This window comes from Agelaius phoeniceus, chromosome 5 (assembly GCF_051311805.1).
Source record: "Agelaius phoeniceus isolate bAgePho1 chromosome 5, bAgePho1.hap1, whole genome shotgun sequence".
NCBI lineage: Eukaryota > Metazoa > Chordata > Aves > Passeriformes > Icteridae > Agelaius > Agelaius phoeniceus.
In genome coordinates this window covers 24399020-24425881 of record NC_135269.1, presented here as the reverse complement: position 1 = coordinate 24425881, position 26862 = coordinate 24399020, and the positions used below count along the sequence as shown (strand labels likewise).

General features: G+C 39.5%; 1 protein-coding gene across 1 annotated transcript in view; it reads left to right on the top strand.

Moving 5' to 3' along the window:
- The first annotated feature begins 248 nt into the window (after positions 1 to 248).
- Positions 249 to 26862, top strand: part of MRTFA (myocardin related transcription factor A) — a 77699-nt gene continuing 51085 nt past the window's right edge. The window contains exon 1 of the mRNA XM_077178616.1: positions 249 to 316. The gene's annotated coding sequence lies outside the window, so the exon portion shown is untranslated. The remainder of the gene's footprint in view (positions 317 to 26862) is intronic.

Genomic DNA, 26862 nt, shown 5'->3' with positions numbered 1-26862 from the left:
GCTAAGACTCACATGTGAGATTTATGGTCTATTTTTTGCTGTTTTGTTTTGCAGGTTGCCATCACGAAAGCCAAAGTGGATTTCTCCGGGGTGGTGTGCCTGCCCCCTTCCGTCATTGCTGGGAATGGGCTGGACGGAGGAGGGGCTGGCGACAATGACGACGAGCCGGTGCTGGTGTCCCTTTCGGCGGCCCCCAGCCCGCAGAGCGAGGCTGTGGCCAATGAGCTGCAGGAGCTCTCCCTGCAGCCCGAGCTGACCCTCAGCCTCCATCATGGCCGGAACCCCAACCTCCCCCCGCTCAGTGAAAGGAAGAATGGTGAGTGGTAGAGCATCCTCGTGTCTCTTGTAGTGTGTCCTCACCACGTGGTGGTGTCATGGTAGATGTTCTGAACACAGCTCTGCTTTTTACTATGGCTTTTTTGTAAGAAAAACTAATGATCCAGAGTTCACAAAATGTATTTACACTGTTCAGTTGGAAGGATTGATGTTAGTGCCTGTGGAAGTTCACAGAGCTCCAGTGATAGATGCTTTATATTATTTAGGTGAACGTGGTCGTTTGCAGGGGTCCCAGGACGAGGGAAGAGACAAGAATCTCGACTCCATGTTTCAGAAGGCTGATTTATTATTTTATGATGTATATTATATTAAAACTATACTAAAAGAATAGAAGAAAGGATTTCATCAGAAGGCTTGAAAGAAAAAGGAAAGGAAGGAGTGGAATGATAACAAAAGCTCGTGACTCTCAGAGAGTCCGACCCACTGACTGTGATTGGCCATTAATTAGAGACAACCAACATGGACCAATCAAAGACGCACTTGTTGCATTCCACAGCAGCAGATAATTATGTTTTTTTTTTCCCTCTGAGGCCTCTCAGCTTCTCAGGAGAAAAAATCCTAGCAAAATGATTTTTCATAAAATATCATGGCTACAGGTGAATACCAGAAAAAGCTTCCCTGTACTTTGTGGTGACTGGGTTATGCAAAACTGAGACAGTCGAAGTGTTAGCTCACCTTCAGACTGCAGCCATCTGTAGATTTTTCTTTGTCACCTTGGTCTGCACTTGCCAAGGATGAGTAACTTTCTCACTGCAAATGTCTTAAAGGTTCTTTCACACTTCCTGGAAGAAGAAGACCTAGAGTTAAAAATGAAGTGTCCCAGTAGGCCTTCTGATCCTAGAGTGAGAATGGCCTGTGCACATTTATCAACTTGATGGTGTCTTAGGGGCAACTATATAATGGGTTACAATATAGTGGCAAAATGCAAGGCTACTTACTCAGTGACCAGAATTCTTGGCTTTGAAAGGCTGTTAACTGTCTGAAGCTCAGGATCACCAGGCTGCCATGAAAGCCTTTGCATGTTCAGCCTCATCCTTGTGAGAGGGGGATGAAACCGTTTGATAAGTGATGGCTTCTGTTTGTGAATTCCTTTTGGTGAAATCCCTTCACTCCATCTTCTTTGGTAACTCTTGGCAATATGAGTGCCTTGCTGCAGTCTGAATTCATGTCACCTGAAGGTTACTGTGGATTTGAGCGCAGTCGAGTCCTGTGTGCTTTAGTGTTGGACATTATGGAGTTACGTGACACATCATATGAGAAATGCTGGGAAGCTTCAGAGTGGCTTTATAGCCAGAACATAATGCTTATGGTTAAGTGATTTAGAATATGTGCATTGAAGGACAGTAATTTGGATTGAAGGGGTAGCTCACTTAACATGGCTGGATCTTTATATCTAGAAAATGACCATGCCTTTTTCTGAATGGTGTATCAATGTTTTGCAATTTGGAAGAATTGATTAACTTAAACCGAAAGTGTTGGGTTTTTAGGAGGTTGAAAAGAGTTTCCTCATTCATATATGTTATACCATCATTATATGATCACAATTATATTTACAAAAAAATGGAGAAGATAGAAATTACAGTAACTGAAGAAAAAACGTTTCATCCTTAATGTTTGCAGTCTTCTAAGATAAAATACAACAGATGGAGATAAAGGTGGTGATGGTAAATAGAAGAAAATTGGAATGTCGGTCAACAAGGTAGACTGTGATCTCAGCATATCTCAACTAGTGGTAGACTTGGGCATTTTATGTTTATGAAAGCAAGGAGAGATTTCAAATGGTATTTAATCGAGATAGCAGTCAAACTGATAGAGAGCTGGAACATGGGAAAAGTGTATGAGCCTTTGTTTCCAGCACCTGACAGCTGGTGACATGAAGGTGACATTGTGATTTGTGTGGACAGGGTTGTTCTTAACCAATAAGGCATGATCAAGGATCCTGAAGTGGGAGGAAGCAGTTTATTTTTGATGCCACTGGGAAAAGGATACTAGTGCTGGGAACAGATAAGAAAAATGAAACTTGCGGCAGCACTTTGAATGGTATTGTTATGGTCAGAGGAAAGGATATTCTGGCAGAGGAATGAAAGTCTTTACAGGATTCAGTTGTTTGGATAAGTTTAAAAATTGGTATTTCAGAAATAGTTAACAGAAATAGATAGTTTTCCTCTATCTGAGTAATATTATTTTTATGGACTGAGCTTTGAAGCGGTATCATTGTGGGCTGCAAATCTACTTGACTGGAACAGGTAAAATAGAGTTGTACTTTTAAAGTATTTGAAAAGGAACACCTCTGCCCATGTCATTTGCCAAAGAAAATTAGGATATTCCCGGAAATGACTCATTAGGTGGGCCTCTTCAGAGCTGATTCTTTATCAGGGCTTAGCACAATAGTGGGAATTTTACTGCTGGAGGGGCAGTTTTTCAGGCGAGGCATAAAGTCCAAAGTCCCTGAGCTAGATTATCTGAATATTCCTTATCTTTGGAGGTACACAGGAGGTACTCAATGCTCTCTTGTCCTAGGCTGCAATATTTTGTTATGTGTTGTTTGTGTGTACATTCATTAAAGTATTATGGGAATGAAAAGTGCTGTTGAAATACGGTTATGTGCAAACTGTCATGGAATAAAAGAACACTTGGTTTAGTGGGCTGCTAAGAAATTTAGTGAGCTGTTAAGAAATTTAGCTCATGCATTTTGAGTTAATAAATGTCTTCCTTCAAATGGGAACTTCTCAGTTATCTTGGGGTGGAGGTTGCACAGCTGTTGAGCTTGTTAAATCTCCTATCTTAAATATGGTGTATCTTTGTTGTTGTTGTCCTCAGTTTCAAACATGTTAAAAAAGTTTGGAGATGATCTGCCAGTTGAGATGGCAATCTGCTTAAACATTTGAGCAATCCAAAGTGGTCGTAGAATGTATCTCGTGCAGTGAAACTGCTTCTGTGACAACTTGCCAAATTCCAGGTATGAGGAAGATTCAAGCTGAGTGGCAGTGGGAGGGGAGGAGATGGTAAGTAAGAGACTTGCTGGAAGCTGTCTATCTGTGTCAAAGGGTCTCCTGTTTGCAGTTCTGGACAGGCACTGCTGACTCACAGCTGAACTAACTACTTATGCTGAGAGTTTCTAGCAGATTAACTCTTTCTGTAGCTTTTGCTAAACAGACTTGGCTTATCTGTAGGTATCTGTAGAAAAGTATTACATGGGTTTGTACTGTGTTTGTTGCGACAGACTGTAGTTCTGGAACATAAACTATCAGCTGAGTTAAAATAGAAATGTCTTTGGCTTGTGAAGCATCATGGAATTATGTATCCCATGGGAAAACTGGGAGGGCAGTCCTGTATACACATGTTGCCATATGCCCTAGGACAGCAGATTCCTTTAAATTTTTTTTTTCCTTCTCTTAGAACTGAAGAGCAGCCAGATGCAGTTTCTGGGAGTTTTCTTGTTGGTTTTGGTTTGTTTCAGATCCAGACTTCTCTTCATATTCTCCCTTATCACAGCTACATGTTCTGGAAGGATAGATACACCTGGACACATGGGTGTAAAGACCATGAACAACTTGACTGAAAAGCCGCTGTTAAGTTACACAATTAAAGCACAGTAAAAGATATTAAGGATATAAAATTGCAGTATGAAGCATTTGAACAGATGGCTAGGAAGCAATTTTTTGTCACTTTGGTGGAAGGAAACCTTATGTGGTAAGGTTTTAGTAAACTATTTTGACACAATTATTATGTTCTGTTCAGGCATCAAGCTTAATGTGACATTTAAGGTATAGTTATTTAATTTGTGCTTTAGAGTGAGTTTTCTACCCTAGATTTGCATTCCTTCTGCTTTTCTACCCATGTTCATCAAGGCATCAACTTTCTTTAACTATGAGAGATTACCTATGACTGACTCATTTGTTGCCACACAAGCCAGAAAAAGGCCATTATGGAGTCATCTGAAGCTCTTCAGTACATCTTGATTTTTGTCAGTCACCTGTACTAAGATGCTAAGATAACTTATCCCAGCCCTTAGGGCAGGGTTAGAGCAGGTCCCCATGAATGCATTTAAAAAAAGAAAAAAAAAAAAAAAGAAAAAAAGAAAAAAGAAAAAAAAGGAAAAACTCCAGGTGATAAATATATATATCTTAGGTAGTTTGATATTTTATAAAAAAAAGTCCTCTTCTCCTTAACTTTCTTTTGAAATTACAATAATTGCTCCACTAACTTATTGACCCTCTCTCTTGACCTGTTTTCCCCAGATGAATTCATAGTTATCTTGGTCCAGGGGTTATGAAAAGCATTGTGTTAGAATCCTTGGACACTCCTGGTTTCTTCTCCCTGTGGGGTTGTTAAAGATGAGGTAACATTCTTTCCAATGAACTGTTGCATTTTATGATTACTGGTTTGGAGGGAACTTGCACCAGCTTGCCGGTATTTGGGGTTTACTTGATCTGGGATGCTTGCCTTCTACAAAGTACCATATGTGTTAGGGGAGGAGATTCTTGTTGGAATGTGTGGAATTTCAGTATGACTCAGGCCATATAAAAAGCATGTGCTTTAGGTATGGGAAGGTACTCCTGTTAGTGCTGTACAAAGCATGGGATAAATAGTTGCTGTGTAAGCTGTTGGTGATTATACTCAGAAATTGCAGAGTTTAACTTTTTAAATGGTTCTAAAGACCTAATTTAGTGTCTTTGTTCTTATGCCCATTTGCTATTAAAATACATGAGTATTAGGGCACCTTATTTTATTTTAAATAATTGTGTAGGTGATTTTCTCCTATAATCTTTTATAAGACTATACATTCCTCTCTCCCAACTCTATCTCTTTCCCATTTTGAATTGTCATTATACTGAATATAGTTAGATTAAAATATTTCAAATATAACTTTTTATAAGGGGTTTGCAAATTTTATTACTGTCTTCCTGTTATTCTGACTTTAAACACAAAAATAATGTTTTCTTAAAATCATGTCATAAACTGTCATTTAAAAAAGTAAATTATGTGACTCATGAACTCATTTGAGAAGCTAGGCATGATTACTGATAAACAAGGATGGTATTTTTTTCCCGAGAAAGGGCTTTAAAGAGATGAGAGTATTCTGAAATTTTCTCAGTTTTTGAGTCCTAGTGGAGTTTTTTGTTTGTTGGGTTTTTTTCCCTAGTGTATATCTGCCTTCTGGAGACTCACAGTTAGCTTTAATTGCCAAGTGGTGGTTACTGCCTCATCCAGAACTTAGATGTGAAGAAGATTAGTCTGTATTGTAGCAAAAGGACCAAGACAGGAAATATATAGCTTTCTCTGATCTGTCCTTCACACACATTCCAGTGAGGCTTGCTGTTTTCTCTTGTGTGAGAGTAAGGGGAATGGTTGTTAGAACAAAAACAACCAGTCTGTCTTGGCTAGATTTGTGTTATGAGACTTTGTGTTCCCAGGAGACTATAAATTTAGCATGCTGTCTGAAAGTTTCTGATAGAGCTATGAGATCCAGAGCATGACAGAAATGACTGGCCTGTTACTGATGGGAGCTACCAAACAACTGGGAAGGGGTAATTTCCTTGAAATATTTTAAACAAACTTTTAAATAGTGATGGGGCAATAGTTGAGCTGGAAAGAATAATGCCAAAGGCAGCTTTAAAGGAGTGACTTTAACAAGTTAGCTCTCAAAAAAGTTTTTGTTCCTTATCAAGGTAACAAGACTAACACCCTTCTACAATCACTAGCTCATAATATTACTCTCCCTTCTGTTTTTCCTTTCTAGTTTCTCTGACTTCAGTTTGCCTTTGAGGTTTCAAGGTTCAGCACTACTGGATAAACGTTAGACATACAATTTGATAGCTGTTTAAAAAACATTCCTTTTTCATGAATTTAAACTGCTTGCTAAACAAGTCAGGCCCAGATCTGGGCAGCTGTTTTGTCTGTGTAAGGACTTCTGTGGCTGGTTTTGGTGTTTTGAGTGTTAAGGGCAGTAATTGGGAAAGGAAGCCTGGCTCTTTAAAGGGAGAATGCCATTCAGCAGGATTCTCAATGTGTTCTACTTAAACAGAGAGTGGCTGCTCCATGAAGGAAAGATTGCACTATTTCACAATAGTCAGTTGCTGTTAGTGCTTAGCCAGCTGAATCCTAGCTTTGGGACCTTTGCTGCTTCTGTAACGTGTGGCTTCCTATATCTCATTTTTATTGGAATACTATCAGCCACTTCTGGAGCTGTAGCTCTGCCCCTGCTGTGATCAATACATTGCCACAAAGTGTAATGAAGGAATCTGTTGGAATACAGTAGTGCAGTCTTCATCTTCCTTGCTGGTCAAATGAGCAACATCCTGCTTAATGGTTTAAATTTCATCTACCTCTTCGTGGTCACCAACAGTGCACATGTGCATACTTCAGAGAGTTAGGTGATGCTCCTGGAAACTGTAGGAAAGATTTCCTTTCCACTTGGGTCATACTGCTTCCTCTTATATTTCCATATATCACAACAAAAACAAGCATACCTTCTGCTAAAAATGGATGTTTCCTGTATTTACGATGCATATGAATATTCAGAGTATGTGGTAAAGTGAGTTATTTCTGTCACTGGTGTCTCTGAATGCACAGGGCACTGCTGCAATTCCTTTTCATAAAGATTGCATAGCAAGAAGGAACATTTTAGGCCAGTGATTTTTGCCTGCTCTGGCTGCAGATGTAGGACTGCAAAGGTGGCGTTTGAGTATGAGAGAAACCCAAACGAGCTGATCCTTGTCCTTTTACAGCACACTGCTGATGTATGGAGTGTGAAAACCAGATATATACTACAATGTCATCACTTTAAGGGATTTTCCTGCATTGTTTAAAGCTGCTAAATGAGTTTTTCCTGCCTCCTTTAAAGCTCCAGGTGTGTTTGTGTGTGGGAAGGAAGATGTGCTGCTGAAACCTGCCATGCTCTTCCCACAGCAGTCGAGCAGCTGTCGGGGAGTTCTTGTATCTTATTATTAAAGTTATTTCATGTTAGAGGGGGTCAGAAAATAGGGCTTAAGCAGTTTTACACACCTAGCTCCTCATTTTTATGCACGTTGTAGTGGCAGGACAGGGATTCTGACTTGGTAAAAAGGGATTTAAAATCTAAAAATTTATCTGTATCTTAGATGTGCACAGCTCAATATATTTTAGGGCTTGGTACAAATATATGCAGTTACTTACTTAGATGACCTAAAGAGAAATGATGATGAGCCTTGTGGAAAGATGGGGAATAAGGGAATGATGCTCTGGGGACAGAAGTGTTGGAATTAGTTTGTTAAGATAATTAAATTATCTGTTGGGCAAATTACTTGAGACTCTTTAGAGACCAAGACTGAATTTCCTTTCTGTTGGGAGCTAGAATCATCTAGTGAGGAAAGATTTAATTCTATTTTTATCTTTTACTCAATAAATACTTGACTGTAAAATTTTTGTGAACTATCCCAAATAATCTGAAACTGTTCATGTCGATGTGGGAAACAAGAGTGAATTTTTTTAACCCCTATTCTGGTTAGATGGAGGGAGTGATCCATGGTGGGAAAAGTCTGAATGACAAAGGGCAGGTTTTTTGTTTTTAAGAAGCAGACACTACCATCTGTTAGAGTAGCTCAGGTTTAGTGGTCAGCAAGGGGAATTGATTAGGGGAGTAGTTTAGTTATTGAGAAAAAGGACTGGCAGAGACTGAAGAAAAGTGACTGATCTGTCAGCAGGATGTGTATGTCTTTGGCCATGTTGTTTCAAAGCTGAGGATATCTGCATGTTTATGTTAACACTGGGTCTCCTTGTCCTTGGAACGAAATTGCCTCATCAGCAGAGCCCCTTAGGGGATTGCAAGTCTACCCAAGACGTCATCCTCCTCTTATAAAAGGGGAAAACTGCCAGTTCTGGTGTCTCTGACCCCTTCCTCCCCCCTCCCTTCCACTTACAGAGCATCAAGGGGTGGACCTTACTTCTGCAAACTTCCCATCTTGCTCTCCCTTGGAGTATTCATTTTTCTCCTAGCAGTAATTTGATCTTGGGCTGTTCCAACTTGCCTGTAGTGAATAAGCAGAGGACTGCATATTGAAAGACTTGAGTTTTCTCACTAGGCACAGTTTTCTGATAGAAGGATGAGAATGTCTTGTAAGTTTTGAAGGAGATGAAAGTTGAGAGGTCCTCTTGGATTATTTTTCTCTTTAACATATCTATGTCTATATAAAGAGAGGTCTTTAAGGGCTCCTCTTCTGTTGGGAAGAGACTCAACATGACACTGCTGGAACCAGAAATGCAGATGACAACACTCCAATCAGGTACCAGTCCAAACATAGCCTGTGGTTAATTTTTGCTAGTGAATCATGGTTGCTGAACTATATAGGAAGCGCCAGGAGGCTGTGTGACTTCAGAAAAAGACAAATTAGAGAACTGTGGTGATTTCATGTGCAGGTTGCAGATGGGTACTTTTTGGATGTTAAGAACTGTTCAATTTAGAGCTTCATCAGAGATAATATTATCTCTCTTTTCTTCCCTCCTTGGTCTCCAATGTTAAATTTACATGGCTTATGAAGAGTAGAAAACTCCAGTCAAAGCTAAGACTTGTTCTAAAGACATGTTCCTCCATTTAGCTTTTGACTGAATTATGTGTTTTTACTGTTAAATATTTTCTGATTAAACATATTCTTGATATTTTGGAGAGGTTTTAAATTGTGTAGTTTGGGAAAAAACTTGTATTAGAAGCTTTCCAATATTTGTTTTATGTCTTGAAAGTCTGTTTCCTTGAGAATGGCAGTGGTATTTTGTTTGCACGATTCATTTGTAAGTACTGTGGCCTTCTGGTGATACTGTGCTTACCCATTAGATATGTACAGGGTTGCATTTCTCACATGTAAGCCGTGCTTGAATGAGAATTATCTGTTAATGGGAGCATGAGATACTTCTTAGGGTGTTTTTATCTGAGGCTCTAGCACATTATGTAGTCATGAAAATAAATACATATGTAGATATGAATGACCTTTGTTCTGTGGATGGGAACAGAGACTGCAACCTTGGTAAGATTTGACCACAAGCTTGTAGTAGCCTAGGAGTTAGGGTTTGTGTACTCTTAATCTCTTGGGCAGCATTATCTGAAAAGCAGCACATAGGTAATGCCAAAAGTGTGAAGACATACTTGTTCCTGAAAGTCAAATGCTTTTTCATTTCCTTAAGTAGTGACTAGGAAAGAGACAAGTAAAACAATTTCTTAGTTTAATTTCTTCCCCCAAAATTGCTGCCAAAATTGCTGGGGTTTGTTTGGTTATTTTTGGTTTGTTTTGTTTTTTAGGTTTTTTTTCTGAATTGACCATGTTAATTTCCCTAACTTAATTTGTATGTTTTTAAAATACCTGTGAAGATTTTCTATGTATATAAAGATCCTATATGACCTTTATTTTATAGTCCTGACATATTCTTTGTTGTTTAGAGAACCACAGTATGGATTTTTTGTATCTCCTGTTGTAGACAGGAAAGACAGGCCTAGATCTTATGTAGTCTTTGTCTCAATTCACAAGAGGGTTTGTACATAATCCATGATTCCTCTAGTTGTACTCTTGCGGTCTGAATTTTGGAGGTGGGGTTTAGACACTAACAAGGTGTTTGGTGCTGGACAGGATGCATATGGCAGGAGAGTATCTAATCTGGCTTTGTTGGGAAGAAAGCTCTTATGTGAAGACCTGAAAAAAGATGTTGACTTTAACATGCATTGTTTCTAATAAGTTTTTTGATTCACCCCCCCAACAAAAAACAGCCATGAAATTTACATTTCAGGGTTCTTGTAACTGAATTGTGCATTATATTCTCAGGAAGGTGACATAATAAAGTAACACTTGTTAAAATTAGGAAAACTGCCTTTGTGTTAGTATTGCTTTTTCTCAAAACTTTGTGTGGCTGTGTTTCTTGTCTCTTCCAAATTATGGTAACTCCTGAGGCTTTCATTAATTCTGAGGGTGAGAGTTTCTCCCACTAAGGAATGCTTGTATGGGGCTTTTGCTTAAGTCCCCTAACCCTAGTCCTAGACCATGCAGTGGTGTTCTGTAACATTGAGGCAATTTCCTGGCAAGTTTAGCTTACCTTAATGAGGGATACAGATTTATTGCACCTCTTCCATCAGCAGCCACTCTCTTCTCTTCTGGATCAACCACTGCTGGAAAAATCTTAAGCAAGAAGCAGGTGAATGTTTACATAAATGGATTCACAAGATTGGTGGGGAAATGGAGTGTGACAACAGAACATGTGCATTATAAGTTTGAAAGATCTGTCTTGAATAATGGAAGTGTATTACAAGCTTCTAGATAAGGAAAACAGCTACTTGATGATGAGGCCAATTTGTTCAGCTGTAATATTCAGAGACTTCAGATGTTGTTGGGGGTTGCTCTTGTTTGGCTTAGTGAGGTAGTTGTGTGTTAGGCAAACTATTTGAGACTTCAGAGGCTGAAATTGATCTCCTGTCTGTTGAGTGCTAGAATGAGGAAAATGACTTAGCTGAGGACAGACTTAACTTCTCAAATCTTCTTCATACTGACGTTCATCTCCAGAAGCCCTACTGGAAAAATGGAAGATGGAAACAGTTATCCCAGTCAACTCCTCAAAGTTTCCAAACATCCACTGAAGAAATAGGAGAATCCTGGCCTAAGCTGGGTAAATAAATTACCCTGATAGAATTTACACAGCTTGCACTCCACAGACGAAAAGTTCTTCAAGACTGCAGGTCATGAGGCTGTGCTCATTTACTGCTTGGGTATTGATGGGAGTCCACTCGAGAAGCAGGAGTATCTGAAGCCGTTGCTGACCCAGGACATAATGTCTGTATTCCATCTTGGTGGGCACATGAAAAGCAACTCCTTTGATACTAAAGATGAGAAAACATTCTTAATGTTTTGGAGAAAGAACTGAGGGGGACATTACAACTTTACTCTTCTGGGAGCAGAATAGCTTAAGCAGAGAGGGACTGTTTCTTCAGAACAAAGAATAACTGAATCAAGAACAATATGAACAGTGAGGTGCATATTGTATTAGCCAGAGAAAAATTAAAAACACCTGTCAAACTGAAAAAAAAGGAGGAGTAAAAAAAACAATGCCAGTGGTGACAGCAGAAGAAGGAAGAAGAAAAAGTGAAAATCAAGCTGAAAAGACATTCCAAAAAATCAGTAGACCCAGGGGAAAAAAAAAAAAAAAAAAGTAAAAATATGACCAAAAAGGTAACTGCTCTATTTGACATCTCACTGGACAACTGAACTTATTTAAAGAACTGGTATTACTCATCCAGTCATTCAAAAAGCAGACATACACAGTGGAGTGAAATTCCACATTCAGTTTCATAGTTTTGGAACCAGCCCTGTGCCAGTTTGTGTGTTTTCATTCTGCTGACAATGAAGCTGATGTGCAGATCTGTACCAAGCTCTTAGCAGTGGGAGCTCTCTTTAGTGCTTTTTTTTTCTCCAAGAGTCACTTGGCTTTTTTGCTGCCTTGACTCTTTCAGCATCTGAATCATTTGTTTTCTTTATATTTATTTGCTGATTCCAAAAGCTTGCTGTTTCCTTCCCATTATCTACTTCAACCTAATCTCCCTATGTAGCCTCTTTTTTTGTTCCCCTGAAGCCTTTTTGTTATTTGTTTCCTTATCTAATTATCCCAACTAGAGATCTTGCAAATTCTTTTGCTGTTGCTCACTTTTCAGTCAGGATATGGACTAAATAGTTTTTGTTGTTACCTGGCTTTTAACAGACTGGCAACTGAAGGAATGAGCAATGAATGTTATGTTTTCTTTTCCTTTTTTTTTTTTTTAATGGAGAGGCAAGAGTGCTACAAGCATACTTTATTTTGGACATAATCTATAATTTAGTAACACTTAAATGTTTTTGAACAGCCGTATGAAGGACTCATGCAACTGAGGGAAAACCTCAGGAGTCTTGGGTGTGTTGCTGGCCTCTGTGGGCAAGTTCTCTGTTTAAATAACAAACTTTCAAATATAATTTCACTTTCTTTTTAATTGTATTTGATTTTGTCACAAATTCCTTTTTATGGCTTCTGTCCAGGTGGCTGGGCAGAAGTGTGTGCGCACTATCCCTACAGAGGTGCAACCAGCCAGAGAGAAACCCTAAATTTCAGATCAGTTTTGCATGGATGGAGAAGAGTTATGGCCTCTTAGGGTCATGTGGAGTCTAACAGTGCATTGCCAGAATTAATGGATGTTAGCAATTGGACAAATGGCTACTTTTGTTAATGAATTCCATTTCCTTATGGTTTTGCTCTACTTAAAACCTTTGCTTACTGTTCTGGGTAGCCTTGGTTTGTTTCAGTGCACAGCAATGTTTTTTGCACTGTCTTGGTATATATTGAACATTAAAAATTGTCCCATTTTAATCTTCTTTCTGTGAGCATACTGAAAAAAATTAAGATTGTTCAGTGTAGGGTAGTCTATTGAATAGCATCTTTGGGTTTTGATATGTTTGTTCTGTTGACCTGCTGAAAAAAAAATCTTAAAAGTCTATTAGATATCAAGACAGGTATGCAAACCCAGAACAGGTGGTCTAAACTGTCAGAAGTTTGGTTTAGATGAACAAGAGGGTTTTTTCCATGCATATTTAGAGAACAAAAGAAGAACTGTTTTGAAGTCAGCACTGTAAATGAGCACAGAAATAATTTAGTTCTCTGTAGTGGATAAAATTTGACTTCTGTGGTCTAATTTGCTTTGTATCCAGCTGGTTCTGAAAAAGGAACAATTCTTTCAGCTAAAAATTAATGTTATTTTGAATCAAATGCAAAACTTCCCTCACTTTCTGGGGAAAAGTTGGATTTTTGAGCTACTTTAGCAGATTAGGGATGTATTAAATTCAATTTAGGAAAAAGCAGTGCTGATCCCTTCATTCTTTCTTTCAAAACACAACTCCCAGGCTCTTTTTCTTCCCTCTTTATAGGATTTAAGTTGAAGTGCTTTAGGGATGTCAGCTGCTAAATTGCTTTTAATGGGAAGAAAGGGGACAGAGAGCATATCTGTGTATTCTTAGAAGGGATTTGTCCCCCTCCTCAGCTCTTTCAGGAGTGACAAATGTCAGAGCTGCACTTTGTGGTTGGTGTTCTCATTCCTGTTTTAAATAGATTTGGAATTCAGTATTGGCTTTTAGTACATGAGGAATGACCTTTTCTTGATGCGGTAAAATGCCTTCTAACTTCATCTTGTCTTTTCCAAGATGAAGTTACAAAGATTACAAAGATTTTTTTCCTTGCTGTTGTTTCCATTTTCTAATCAGAGGTTTTTGTAGTTGTGAGATTTTTTGCATTTCATGTTGTTTGAATAGTAGAACTTTTATTTTTCTTCCCTTTTCTTCCTCCCTCCTCCAACTTGGAATTTCAAGATTGCAATGAGCTCTTGAATCAACAGAATTGGGATTTTGGTTTTGGATGGAGGGTGGAGCTGAGGGGAGAACATTCCTGGCTCTGTAGTTTGCATCATTACTACTTTAAAAATAGAACTTTTGATTTGTGCTTGGAATCGATGGCATTTGGAAATGTAACCTTTTGTATCTAGGTAGCAAGTTCCTGGGAAGTGTAAAGAGTTCCCCAGTTACTGGTACAGCTCCCTGGGTGTGTATATTCTGAGTAGTGATAAAATGACTCTTCACTGGCTTTTAACCAGAATCCTGCATGTGATTCAAAGACTGAACAAAGTTATGTGAGCCTCATCGTCATCATGCACTGGGAATTCTTTCCGAAGCAGCAAATGGGATGTTCCTGAAGTCAGCTTTAAATATGGAAATTTTTGTGCTGCAAACTGCACAAAGTTCTGGGTTGGCTGTTATTAAGATGTGGAGAGAGGAGTGCACAGCTGTAAGCTGCACATTAGTGAGCTATTCCATTCATGAAAGATCTGAACATAACCTTTTGCTACCTTTTATCCCTGTGATTAACTATTGAGTAAGCAAATCACAGCGTGGTTGTGTTAGCCAAACTAGAGTTAAAGGATTGTACTGAAACTAAATATATAAAGGATGCTTTTCTTTTTTCTATTTTTTTTTGTGTCAAGAATGACAGTCTACAATAAAGAGTACTCATTAGAATAATTTAGTTGAGCAGTACCTATTTCTACTGACAACCTTAAACATAAATAAGAAACTTCTGGAACTCTCTCTGTCCCTGTTATAAGTATTTGTTGAAGCATTAAACAATCTTTTGAAAATAATTTTTTTTTTCCATCTGCTTTGAGAATATTCTGTTTATTCTTTTTATGCAGCCAGTGTTACCCTATAGGTTAAGAAAGAGAGTAGGAAAACAACCATTCAGGCAGCTTTTTGCCCTTATCCCTTCTGTAAACTAACATTAACTTGCAGGGGGGCACAGACAGGCTGCACTCCTTCTAAAACAGTAAAGATGTGGTAGACACAAAATGATTATTCACTGACTGCTCCTTCTTATGGCTCCAGCTTGCTTTAAAATCCAGCTTCTGAGAATTAACTTTAGGGGGGTGTGTGTGTGCATTTTAAACAGTTTCCAGTGTACACAGTAAGATTGTCATCATCATATGCAATTTTTGGTATCATTCATCAATTGTTATTAAAAACAAAACAAAAGTTTCAAATGCATGTAAAGTCATGTCAGGTTTTATATGTTGTAACTGTAATCAAAACACAGCCTTCCTTTCTGTGAAATTAATGCATTATTTATAATGGACCCTGCTTAGTTGTTGTCATCATACTCTGTGAGTTACCCACTGATTTAAATGATGAATATGAATTAACTTTTCTTTAGGAATATAGTTCAAATGCATTGGAAAAAAGGAGTGAAAAAGGATTACTTTCATTAGGTTCTTATTTGGGGTCTTTAGGCACACTTGTATAGGAATTATTATTGATTATGTATATAGGCTCAGACTGATAATTTTTATTTTTGTGGCTCAGGCAGATCATAGTCATCTTCATGGCCTGCCACTAATTTAGGTTCTGGATGAATATCTGAACATGTGCTATGCTGAGTCTCTTGAAGGTGGTGTGATGACAACACCACATTCTTTGCCTGAAGGGATGCACTGCAGACACTCATCTGTTCTGTCTCCCAGCTACCTGGTGACTCCTTGGATCCAGTGTTTGCCTGATTTAAGAGATGGCTAATGTTTAACAAAGTGCTCAAGTTTCCATGCCTGTGTGATAGCAGGAATTTGCATTAGTGTTTATAATCAGGATTTTTTTTTTAATAATGGGATCCAAGTCCAGTCTACATTTTGATTGTAGACCTTAAAGCATAATTTTTTAATGTCTAAGCATCAATGTGAATCAATCCCTAATGTTCTAATGTGTGCCCAGAGCTGTATAGATCAGTGGTAGGGATTGTAGGTAACTTGTGAGGTTTTGGAAATGTCTCTGATGTTATTGTTTGATGTTATGTGGAAGCTACTATCAATAAATTTTTGTATTAAACTGTTTTCTGTAGTACAAAAACAGCCTGACAAAAAGCCCACCCAAAATCTGAAGTAACCTACAGCTTCATGTTGCATCTGGATTCTCCTTGCTTTGGAGCTGCTGCACCTCAGACCTCAGTTCAGACTTAGAGCACCCTCTGCTGTTCTGACCTTAGGGTTCTTCCAAGGAGAGACTGGCATTTCTTCCAAATTGTCTTTTTAAATGGAGAAACCTCAACTGGTTGTCTTGAGGTGGTCTGGTTTTTCATTTGTGGCTAAGGAAACACGAGCCCTGATTTATGGGGGTGAAACTAGAATCTTTGCCTTAATAGAAGAAATATTGCCCCCCTTTCCCCTCAATTTCTTTGTCATGAGAATTTTACCATCAAAATCAATATGGAGAACTGGTTTAATTACATTGGCACAGCTCCCTTTTGTGATTAACCTTAGTGTGGTTTAAGAATGCTGTCTAATGTAGCAGTAGTTGAGGTAGGTAAGAAGTAATAAAGTGTTGGAACTGGAATTACTCTTCAGGCTTGCAGAGCCCCCTCCCCTGCTGCTGCAAGTAATCCTGTCATACAGTCCCCTACATAAATTTATTGAGCACTGCTTTAAAAAGTGTTAGATTTCTCTCATGCTGGACAGCTGTCCTAGAATTTCTCTCTTTGGTTAAAAATCTTCTAGTTTTCAATGTTAAATGTGTCAGTGGCTTTCAGTGCAAATAACTTCTCATAGTTAAACTGATGCAAACCTTGATGCAGGCAAAATATTCTCCCTAGAAGAGGCTCCATCTACTTACAATATTCTTAAAGTAGACAAGTGCTAAAATAGTATCTGCTAATGTGACCTGCTTAATGTTTTTTTTGTATCTTTCTGTAGTGATGCTTATTTTAAATCAGATCCTCTACATAATGTTAATAATGCTTCCCAGGCATTATGCACAGCATCGGATTCCCAACAGGATATGAACCTTTCTAATTATCCCATGTGAAAAGTAGGTTGAGAAATGTATTTGTAGTTCTTTGTAGTCTTCCATTTTCTCTGTCCTGATTGTTTTTCCTCAAAAAAGAGCATATCCCAAATAAAGAAGTTGCCGCTTCCAGTGAAGCACAAGCAGGCTTGATCAGTCTGTAATCATAAGTGACCTTGAGGAGATTTTTTTTTCTTTTCTTTTTTTTTTTTACTTCTGCTGGAGATACTCTGGTTGAAGCTGTTGTTCCTTGTCTGTGTTTTTCATTATTTGAGATTTGGACTTTGTGTTCACTGATGTCAACTCAAATATATGCCTTTTAAAAATATATTGAGTGTTTTGATTTATTAAAGTTACTGTGTGATACTGAGGTACCACTGATGAAAAATTAGAACTTGCAAAACATTTGGTTCAGAGAGTACCTTGAGCTTGACTTACTGCAAAACATTCCCAAAACTTAGAGCCTTCAATGTTCTTTCACTAAAAACTGAAATAAACAGAAAACTTTTTAGTATACTTTTGCTGATTTTATGTTACCTCTAAATAAGTAAGAACAAGATCCAGATCAGTAGACTCCTTTTGGAAAAACCACCATTCCTAATCTTACCTTGAAAACTGAGAGATTAATGAGATTCTGGAATATGTAAGGTATGGAAAGTGGTCTCTAAGGCACGAAAATTTCAGCCCATTTAAAAGTCAAAGCATCTTTTAAGTTTAAGCTAGAAAGTTACTGGCAACTTTAAATGGACCAGAAAAGAACAGCAATTTTCAACAGACTTGCAGTACTCTACAGAATTTGAAGTTTGTTTTTTTGCCATTTAATTTATTATGATTTCTATATAGTGCACAACACATGATCTCCATTCTGGGATTTTAAAAAATTTGTTTTTCTCATGATTATTTTTCTTCTCTTTGTACTGGGCTTTTGCATTATGGTGACAAAGTGGCTGCATATAGTAAGAGCCTGCTCCACTCCTCCCAGTTTTCCTTGGAGAGAGGCAGTCACTGTTTGCTGTGGTTGTTGATTTAGTGCCTGGGAAGAATGAGGTTTTTTTGGACCCCTTCCTCATCTCTCTCTTGCTAAGGGAGCCTGCGTCATTGAGAAATGTTTAACCTTCTGGCCCTGAAGCAGGACTGGAAACTTTGCTGCAAAATCTAGAAGCTAAAACTGGATCTTGCAAATGTTATTTATGTGAGCTACTCTTTCCTTTGATTTAATTGGGACAGGAGATTGCAGAGCTTGATTTAGAATTTTGAGTAGCAACTAATTTGGAGAGTTAGCAGGGGGGAAAATAATTTCTTTAGTGAAAAATGGTGAGTAACTGACTTAAGGGAAGAGGAGAGAAGAACTGGGAGCAGAAAATGGAAAAGTGTGGGAGGACTTAGTGGAGAAAAATGTCCTAAGATCATAATTCTGGCATTGTCAAGTACTTTAGTGTTTCTTTCTCACTTGTATCAGGAGGCTGGCTGTGCATAGTTTTATTCCTATAACAGAAGTTGGTTGTGGAGAGCCAGGGGCCTAAATTGTGGTGGGAACCTAATTTCCAGGGGGTTGATTTAATAGCAGATACTGCTTCTTGTATATGTCTTATTTTCCCAGACTGCCCACTTTTTTCCTTCTGCCTCCTCCCCCATCCTGGACCATGAGGGTTCTTGTAACACTTCTGCAGAATTTCCAGATGTCTGGCTGCCCTGCTGCGACTGCGCTCCATTAACCGAGAGGGAAGAAGACATTCAGAAATCCCAAACATTTCTGCAGCATAATCATAATAAATCTGACATATCATGAAACTGTTGTGCTTGTGCTAATTAAGTATCTAGTGTGCTGGTAGTACAAAAGAGTAATCCTGATGTGCCCACAGAGTGTTGATTTTATTTCACATGCTCTGGCTGTCTGTACACAGCACATGCCTGTATGTTTATCTTCAAGATATTCCAAACAGAAATGTGGCAGCTCTGTCTCTTGGGACCCAATATCTTTATGGTGAACTAAAATAAAGAAACTAAATTGAAACAAAAATGAAGAAGCTTGTCTCAAGGGTGAAATAACACAAAGCACTTTAAATTATTTGTCCCAATGATGTCGTGACCAGTGGAAGGGAGGGGAAGGAGTTGTACTTTCCTTCACTCCTGTTTTGCAGCAGCAGTAGCAGCTCAGTGCACCTACAGCTTAACCCCAGGTAGCTTGGACAATTGGACTTTGTTGTGAGGAGTTTAATTCACTTTTGAAAACAAAGCCATTAAAACCCTCTCACTTTCCTGTTAAATCAGTGACTCTAATTAACTCACTGAACTTTCTTATGAAATCCCGAGCCCTCAAAAAGAAGGAATGATGAGAGCGTAATGCTAGATTATTTCATCTGGCTTGGGTAATAATTTAAACTCTGTACTGAACAGTGAAACTGAGGAAGCAGATAAACAGTTTCAACTCTGAAATTGTAAGTAGGGTGAGAAAACTACTGAACTCTAGGTCATGGAGCCTCTAAATGGTGGCAGTGGCTGGGTAGTAAGTCCAAGAGACAGAAAAGATTGGCCAGAAAAGAATAATATACAGTGCATGATTGATAGACTCAAAATATTAAGAATTAAATTAAAAGTAAGTGATTCTTAAGAGGATATTAAAAATATGAGCATTTCCCCAGTATGAGGTTTGTCATGTTAGAATTTGCTTTGATTTTACTCTGAGGTTGTTACCTATCTATGAACAGACGAGCAAGTCTCTGGAAAAAGGGTGGTTACACATCTCTCACAGAGTGGTTGAAGTTGGAATGTCATCTTCCACAACCCCCCTGCTCAAGCAGGTTTCCCTAGGGCCAGTTGCTTAGGACTGTGTTCAGATGGCTTTTGAATATCTCCATAGATGGAGACTTCACAACCTCTTTGGGCAACCTGTGCCAGTGCTCAGTTGCACTCACAATAACAAAATTCTTCCTTGATGTTTTTAGGGAACCTCCTGTGTTCCAGTTTGTGCCCATTGACTCTGATCTGTCACTGGGTAACATTTGAGAGGAGTCTGGCTCTGTGTTCTTTGTACCATTCCTTCAGGTTTTTAGATGGATAAGCTCTCTAGTGTGGCCATGGCTCTCCAGTCCTGGGGACCTCAGAGCTTGAGCCAGCACTGCAGGGGTGGCCTCATCAGGGCTGAGCAGAGTACAATCACCTCCCTTGGTCTGCTGGGAACGTTCCTCCTAGTGCAGCCAAGGATGCCTTCCTTAGCCTTCTATGTCCAAGGCTGTCTCATGTTCACCTTGGGGTCCAGTGGGACCCACAGACCCTTTTCTGCCAAGCTGCTTTGCAGCCACTTGGCCCCCAGCATGTGCTGCTGGACCTCCTGGCCCAGCCAGTCAGTTTTCAGTCCACCTCACAGTCTCCTCAGCTGGCTCAGACTGACTTCATCAGCTTCTCTGGGAGGGTCTTGCAGTGTCAAAGCCTCACTGAGTCAGGACAGACAGACAGACAGTATCCACTGCTCTCCTCTCTTACACCAGGTCTGTCTCTGCACACTGTAACTGAAACCTAAAGACAGATTTGCTGTCGTGCCCAGGGAAAAATATTTTCTGATAGGAGAGAATTGTGAATTCATAGTCAGTTCTGGCCTTACTATAGCATAATTGCTAAAAGTAAGCATATGGCAATGTCTGTTCTGTTAAAATTGGTTTTGTTCTAAAGAGTTTGTTCACAAGTGACTTCTGTTTAGCTGGCTGTTAGATGTACTGGGAGCAAGCAGCCAAATTCTCCCAGGTCATAACAACTGGCAGCCATCTAAAAACCATATCTTTTCCCTTTGCATGTTTGTCTATTCAGTTAGATCATCCACCTGCTTGCTTTTATGCAGTCCCACCTTAATGGTCCCTCTCTTGTGTCTGGATTCATAAAATAGATTTGGTAGCCAAGGAAGGGAGGATACATGGATTTCTAATTCCAGTTCTGACACACAGACTCTGTGTTATATGTAAATCTACTTGTTTTAACCTAGTTTATCCGATCAAAATGTTTTTTTTAAAGAGATTTGAATTGATTAGAATCCATAAATGTGAGGTTCTGACTGATAAGTTCTGGTAACTTATACCAAAGCAAGAAGGGAAGATCTTAAAGGGGTGTGAGGCAGCTAATGGAAAATTGTGACTGAAGAGACTTCTCTGCATATTGTTTCAGGTGAACTTACAGATTTTGGAGGAGGCAAGCAGAACAGAAAGCTGATGTCTGAGTCAGAACATCATGTTCCAAGCACACTTTTCTTTACAGTTTTAAGCACTTAGGCTACGTGCCTTCCAATGCTTTTAGGCCAGTTGGTGATTAAAACTCCTAAGATTGGCAGGTTTTGCTGGGGAGAGGATACACCCTCACAGCTACTTGCCTTTTTTCTTTGTTTTCATGGCTGACATTACCAGAAATCTTGAATATGAGATAAAATTTGTTTTAAAAGTAATCATGCTCCTTGCAAAGGAGGCCTGTATCTTTGTCCGCCCTCCCTTTAGATAAAGGAACATAAACCTGTGGTTTGATTGATGCAGAATAGGATTCACTTAAAAATGTAGTCTATGGAGAAGGAATGGTAGTACTGTCAAAACTGCATCTTCCTAAAGTGATAGGCAAGTGAGTCCCATGAAAGGGTTAAAGGATTTCTTCCATCGTAACATGACAAGAATATTTTTCTTGCTAATCAAAAGCTGAGTAATTTAGCAGCATTCAGGTAAAAACTATCCCAAATCAAGTCTAAAATTCTTCCTTTTTTGAGATTTGTGCTTTATGTTTCACTTAAGGTCCGAAAGGTCTGCATGTGTGGAGGGAGGATGAATCCATACAAGACCCTGGAAGTTCTTTCCAGGATCAATGTGTCCATATCATGAGTTTAACCATATCATGGCTGTGTGCCTTGACATTGTCTCAGGTTCATTTTATGTTGTAGCTATAGATTAAAAACTCAAACATACTACATTTTTATATTGGAAACAAATTCAGTTGTTGAAGCCACCATGAGAGCTTGAGATTGGCATTGATATATCCAGGGAATAGCTGAATTTCAGCACTAAAGGAGGAGTTTGAGCATTTGATGTTGGAGGTGATTTATAGATTTTTGGCAATGCAAGAACTATACATTATACATTATACTATACATTATAAAGAGAAATTTATTTCCTATCTCAAATAATCCTGACAATAGCATTTTCTACTGTGAGGTGAGATGAGCATCCATGAGGAGGGAAGAGGAGGCCACTGCTTTTACTGGCAGCTGACCACTGAATTGGTTTAGAGGTACCATAAAGCTTGGTCTCCTACTTTACCTCAACCAAGCCTCCACTGCTACCTGATTGTGACAAAGGACTTGAACCACTTTTAGAGAAAAAGTTAAGAGTTGAAAAAACCCACATCTAAAATGATTAGGGTTGGCTACTAACTTATTAAATGAATGGGATGGTTTATGGTCTTTTTAGAATTATATCTCCATTTGGACAGTTTTTTCAAGTTGTGAAGAAAACCTATGCAATCATAATGGAAAGATAACCTTTAATAACAATCTAGATTCTGAGATTGCAATTGTGTATCAGATTAACCAAGAATAATGGTCACATTAAGCCTCAACAGTGTTGTTACTGCCCATGTAACCAGGGTGTTTGGAGAAGGAAGTAGCTTTCTGGGCAAAAGTCAGACCTGTAATGAAGGTTTACCTAGTAGCAATTGTGCTTGTATAAACTGAAAAGTAAATAAAGGGTTTGCTAATCCTTCCACAATCAGTGTGTGAGCACAGAGTACAGCCTGGCTGTTTCCTCTCTTGTTTAGGTACTTTAAAAATAGACTGCATTTTCCAAGTGTTTGCAGGTAACCCTCTTGTGCAGTTAGTAGGAGGGTTTCATACAGAAGAAACCTTTTATTGCCAGACATTTAAAGGATGTGGGAGAGAGAAGTGCAGGATAGCTTTTGCTCAACAACCACAGGAATTAGTGACATAACTTCTCAAACTCTTAGACATGCCTTAACATGAGGGGAAGGGTATCTTCTTCCTGTCCTTTCCCATGTTACTCCCTCCTAAGACCTATTTGCTGTTTTAAGACAAATTCAAATTGCTTCCTTTTCCACTCTATCCTGCTCACTAACCCCCTTGGTCTGGTAGCCAGAACTTCCTCTGTTTTTCTGCTCTTGAGAGCAAAACCAAATGTTTTGGACTTTGCTGTTTTCACTTGTTCATAGTGGTTTAAATTAAAGCCTGGAATATCTGTAAGAGGAAATGTTTTGAAATGTTTTGAAAAGTCTTGTGCTCAGTCTTCTCCACCGGTCACAGTGTATACTCACATGTCAGTGCTGTTCACTTAAGAGTTGGACTCGATGCTCCTGGTGGGTCCCTTCCAACTCAGTATTCTCTGTCATTCTGTCTGTATGATTTCTGCAGCCTCTGAGTGTTCCTGCTTGTGGGCAGTGGTGGCAGTGGGGAAAGGCACATCTGCAGCTGTGTGAGCACATCTGCCTACCCCTGGAGAAGCTGAAGTTATTTGGGGAGCATGTGGGTGAATGAGCAGATTAACCGTGGGCAGGAAGGCTGATAGAACAATTTTAATTTGAACCTTGAGTGACTGTCTCTGGCTTGAAACCTCTGACTCTTATAACAAGTAAACTGTTGCTCTTAGGTAAGAGCAAGGAACTGTTACTTCCTTTGGTCTGAGTAATTATTTTACAGCAAGACGGGTAATAGGAATATATGGAATTCTGTAGTGAGTCCAGCTGGAGCAGCTCTCAGTTAAGGCCCTGCACTGGAGATACTCTCCCCACATTTGAGATGTGGTTCTTGATGTGTGAGCTCTCACTCTGAAGCTCGTTGGCTTAGCCAAGGTAATTTGAGCTAATCTTTCTAACTTTGCACTGGAACAGAGTGAGAGCATTCATACAACCAGTTCTGGGGGCTCACAACGGGGTGGTAACTCGAAGAAGGGCTAGTAACTTTGAACTGTAAAGAGGTATGCAACAGTGTTTGCATCTAACCAGAATTTATCAACCAAAATGGTAAAAATAACAAATAAGTTGTGCTTGGATATGTGTTTTTAATTTACTTGCTTGTTTTTGTTGGGCTTATATGCTCAGTGGGCTGTAGTTGTTTGGGAACTGGTTGTAAAACTTCTTTCTCTTAATCCCTCTGCTTTTGTTCTACCCTCTATTGTGAAGTTTCCTGTAGTGGACAGAGTCCTTCCACTGCTTTGGTCAGAGAATCCACCTTTTCTTCTCTGGGCTTGAAATCTCTCCTTGGGCAACACCTTTTTGTAGTCAAGGAGCGTATATGCAGCTTTTTAGAGCACAGAATTGACAGAACTGCTCTCAGGGTTTTCTGAAGAAAATCCAACTAAATTAACCAACTTGTCTTCAAAAGTTGCACCATTTTCTTTGGCTGCATAGGTGACACCTTCTGAGCAGATGTTCCCCTCACATGTAGTAGTGTCAGGAGCATGTGCTAACATGCTCCTGATACTACTACTTTTGTTTGCACATGATCTAGAGTATTACAGACCTCTGGACCATTTCCTTCTCTTTATCACACCCAGCTTGCTCAGTGCACTGGGTCCTGGAGGGAGGAAGGAGGAGAGGCATGGTCCATAAGTGAACCAGCATCTTTGCTTCCCTTCCTCTGTATTTTCCCTATTTTCAGCCCTTGTAGCAATATTTCTGGAGTCCCTTTGCAGTGCTGACATCTGAGCTCCTGATCTAGGGAGGGGAGAGGTGGGAAAATCAAAAGTTTTGGCATTGTTGTGGCACACTTTGCTCCTTAGGTCTGCAGAGCCTGGGAGAGAGGTAGGGCTGAGTTACTCATTGCTAGCAGAGGGGGATGGGATTGCTGCTGCTGCCTTTCCACACCTCACTTACCATGTTGACTTGCCTTGCTGGTTGGAAACTGCTTATCTATGGAGTTAATCAAATGCAGATCAGAGTTGCATTCCTTGGGCTCAACTGATTCTTCTTGGTCCAGTGTTTTGCAGATAGGGATCGAGGATTTCATGTGCTTCGTGTTTTCAGGGAAAGGCAAACTGACATTTGGCTGAATCCCAAGGAATGGAGTGGGTGGCAGAGTTTATATATGGGCTGGGGGTTGATTTGGCTCTAGCTGCTGTGTAAAGTTCACTTTGACAGCTGAAAGATGCAGAGAGAAGCACTTTCAGAATTAGAGACAGTGAGGTAATGAGAAAGTGACATAGGGAAGGAAGTGGAGGGGGGGAAGGTGGGGGGAAGGGAGGGCTCAAAACTCGCCTTGACATCATCTGATAGGTTTTCCACCCTGTGCAGCAGCTATTTTTATGCTTTCAACTCACAGTAATTACAGCTCAATGACAGCCAACTTGCCAAAAGCAGGGGTGGTGGTATATCCCAGAGTGGGTTGGAGGACTGAAGAGCTGCTCAGAAGCTACAACAAAAGTCCAGGTTCCCAGGCATGATTCCTGCTGCTGTGACCTATTTTTACATCTGCATGGTGGTTTAGCATTGGCTACCTGTCATGTCTAGGAGTTTTCTGAAAGCTGAATGGCAGCACTAGCTGTCACCAGCTGGTTGAAAATATAAGAGTAGGTAAATTTCAGGCTCTTCCTGAGAACTGGAGAAGCAAAAATGTTCGGTGCTCCCAGCCTCGCTTTTCTTCCTCTTCCTAAAGGTCATTGTTGGTGGGAGGCATTGTTGGTGGATCCTGGGAATATCCACAGTGAACTCACATTACATAGATGTGATCCCTAGCTGAGAAATAAGCAAGTGTCAGTGTGCAGTCTGTATTTATTTTGAAGTATAAAATGAATTGAGTTGTAAGACATCAAAGCTTCACAGTGATGTAGTGCAGCATTCTATTATTTTCCCAGCTTTTGTCTATCTGCTAGAAATCTCAGACAGATCTTCAAATGTAGTGGGCTCATACTTCTTTCTTAGGATTTATCTAGCTTAGACCTTGGCTGAGATCTCTCTCATGTTGCCTGAGTAAGATTTTAGCAATATATTGTTTATATTTCATCATTAAATTATGTGCATGCAGATCATTGCAGGTCTTGTGTCCTGTGAGAACATTATTATTGGGGGAAAGAGGAGAACCTCTGCATTGAACGGCAGAGTGGACTGGAGGTGAAAGGAGGAGAAAAATGCACATTTGAAGGTGGTGGTGGAGATTATGAACACATTTTCTATCTGCTTAATAATTTGAATTTTAAAATATTTTGGGGGAAAGAAACTAATGATGCAGTTTTGTGTTACAGCTGAGCTCATCCAAGGTCTACCCTATGTTAAGATTGGTCTGGCCCCTCTCTTCCTTCCCCTGGCTTTTGAAGATAGAAAGATGCAAGAAAATAATTCATTAACATTTGTGTGTATTTAAGGTACCACTACCTACTCACTACTTGGAGTGGTACCTCAAATGCAAGTGCTGCATTCCATGCCCTCCAGAAGGAGCAGCAGTATCTGTGCAAGCCTGTGTGCTCCTGATGCAGCATCTTGGAGGAAGAATACATCCCCACATTCTGTGTCTTATTTCACACTTGAAAGTCAGAGGATGTACAGCTCAATTCATGTCTCATGGATAGATTATGAAAACTGGGCCTGATGTTTTTCAGATGAGAAATCTGTGGCAAATACTTAGGTGCCCTTGGTAAAGGTGATTGTTTTGCCAACAGCTCTTCTGCCAATTCCAGGGTAAAAGTTGTGCAAGACACTGAATGTTGGGTGTGCATTAGTGGAGTTGATCCTTCTTTTCTGAATTGTTAAGCAACTGAAACTGTTGTTGGAATCCTACCTCTGCTGTGAAATGGGTTTTCCAATCTATCCTGCTGATTTCCAGAGTAACTGTCAAAGTTACTTCTTACAGTGCATTGATATTTCTGTCCATGTGATTGCTGATCAGACTTTCAGATCTCTTACCAGTACACCAGGATCCAGTAAAACAAATTAAACTTTTAAAAACTTTCTTTATGTTTATAAACAGTGGCAATGGTATCAGTGTTTTGTACAACAGGTTGCTCTTGGCCTTTACTTATCTCTTAGATTCCATGTTGTGCAAGAAGACCCACAAGTGCTTGCTTGTGTATTGAATGTATCCTCCAGTCTAGGCCCTTTTATCCATGTCCTCTTTGGAGTGCTGTGGCCCAGATAATTTGGATAATTACTTTCTTTTAGAACACTAAATAATGCTGTGGGACAAATTTGATACTGTAAGACAAAATTTCAGAAT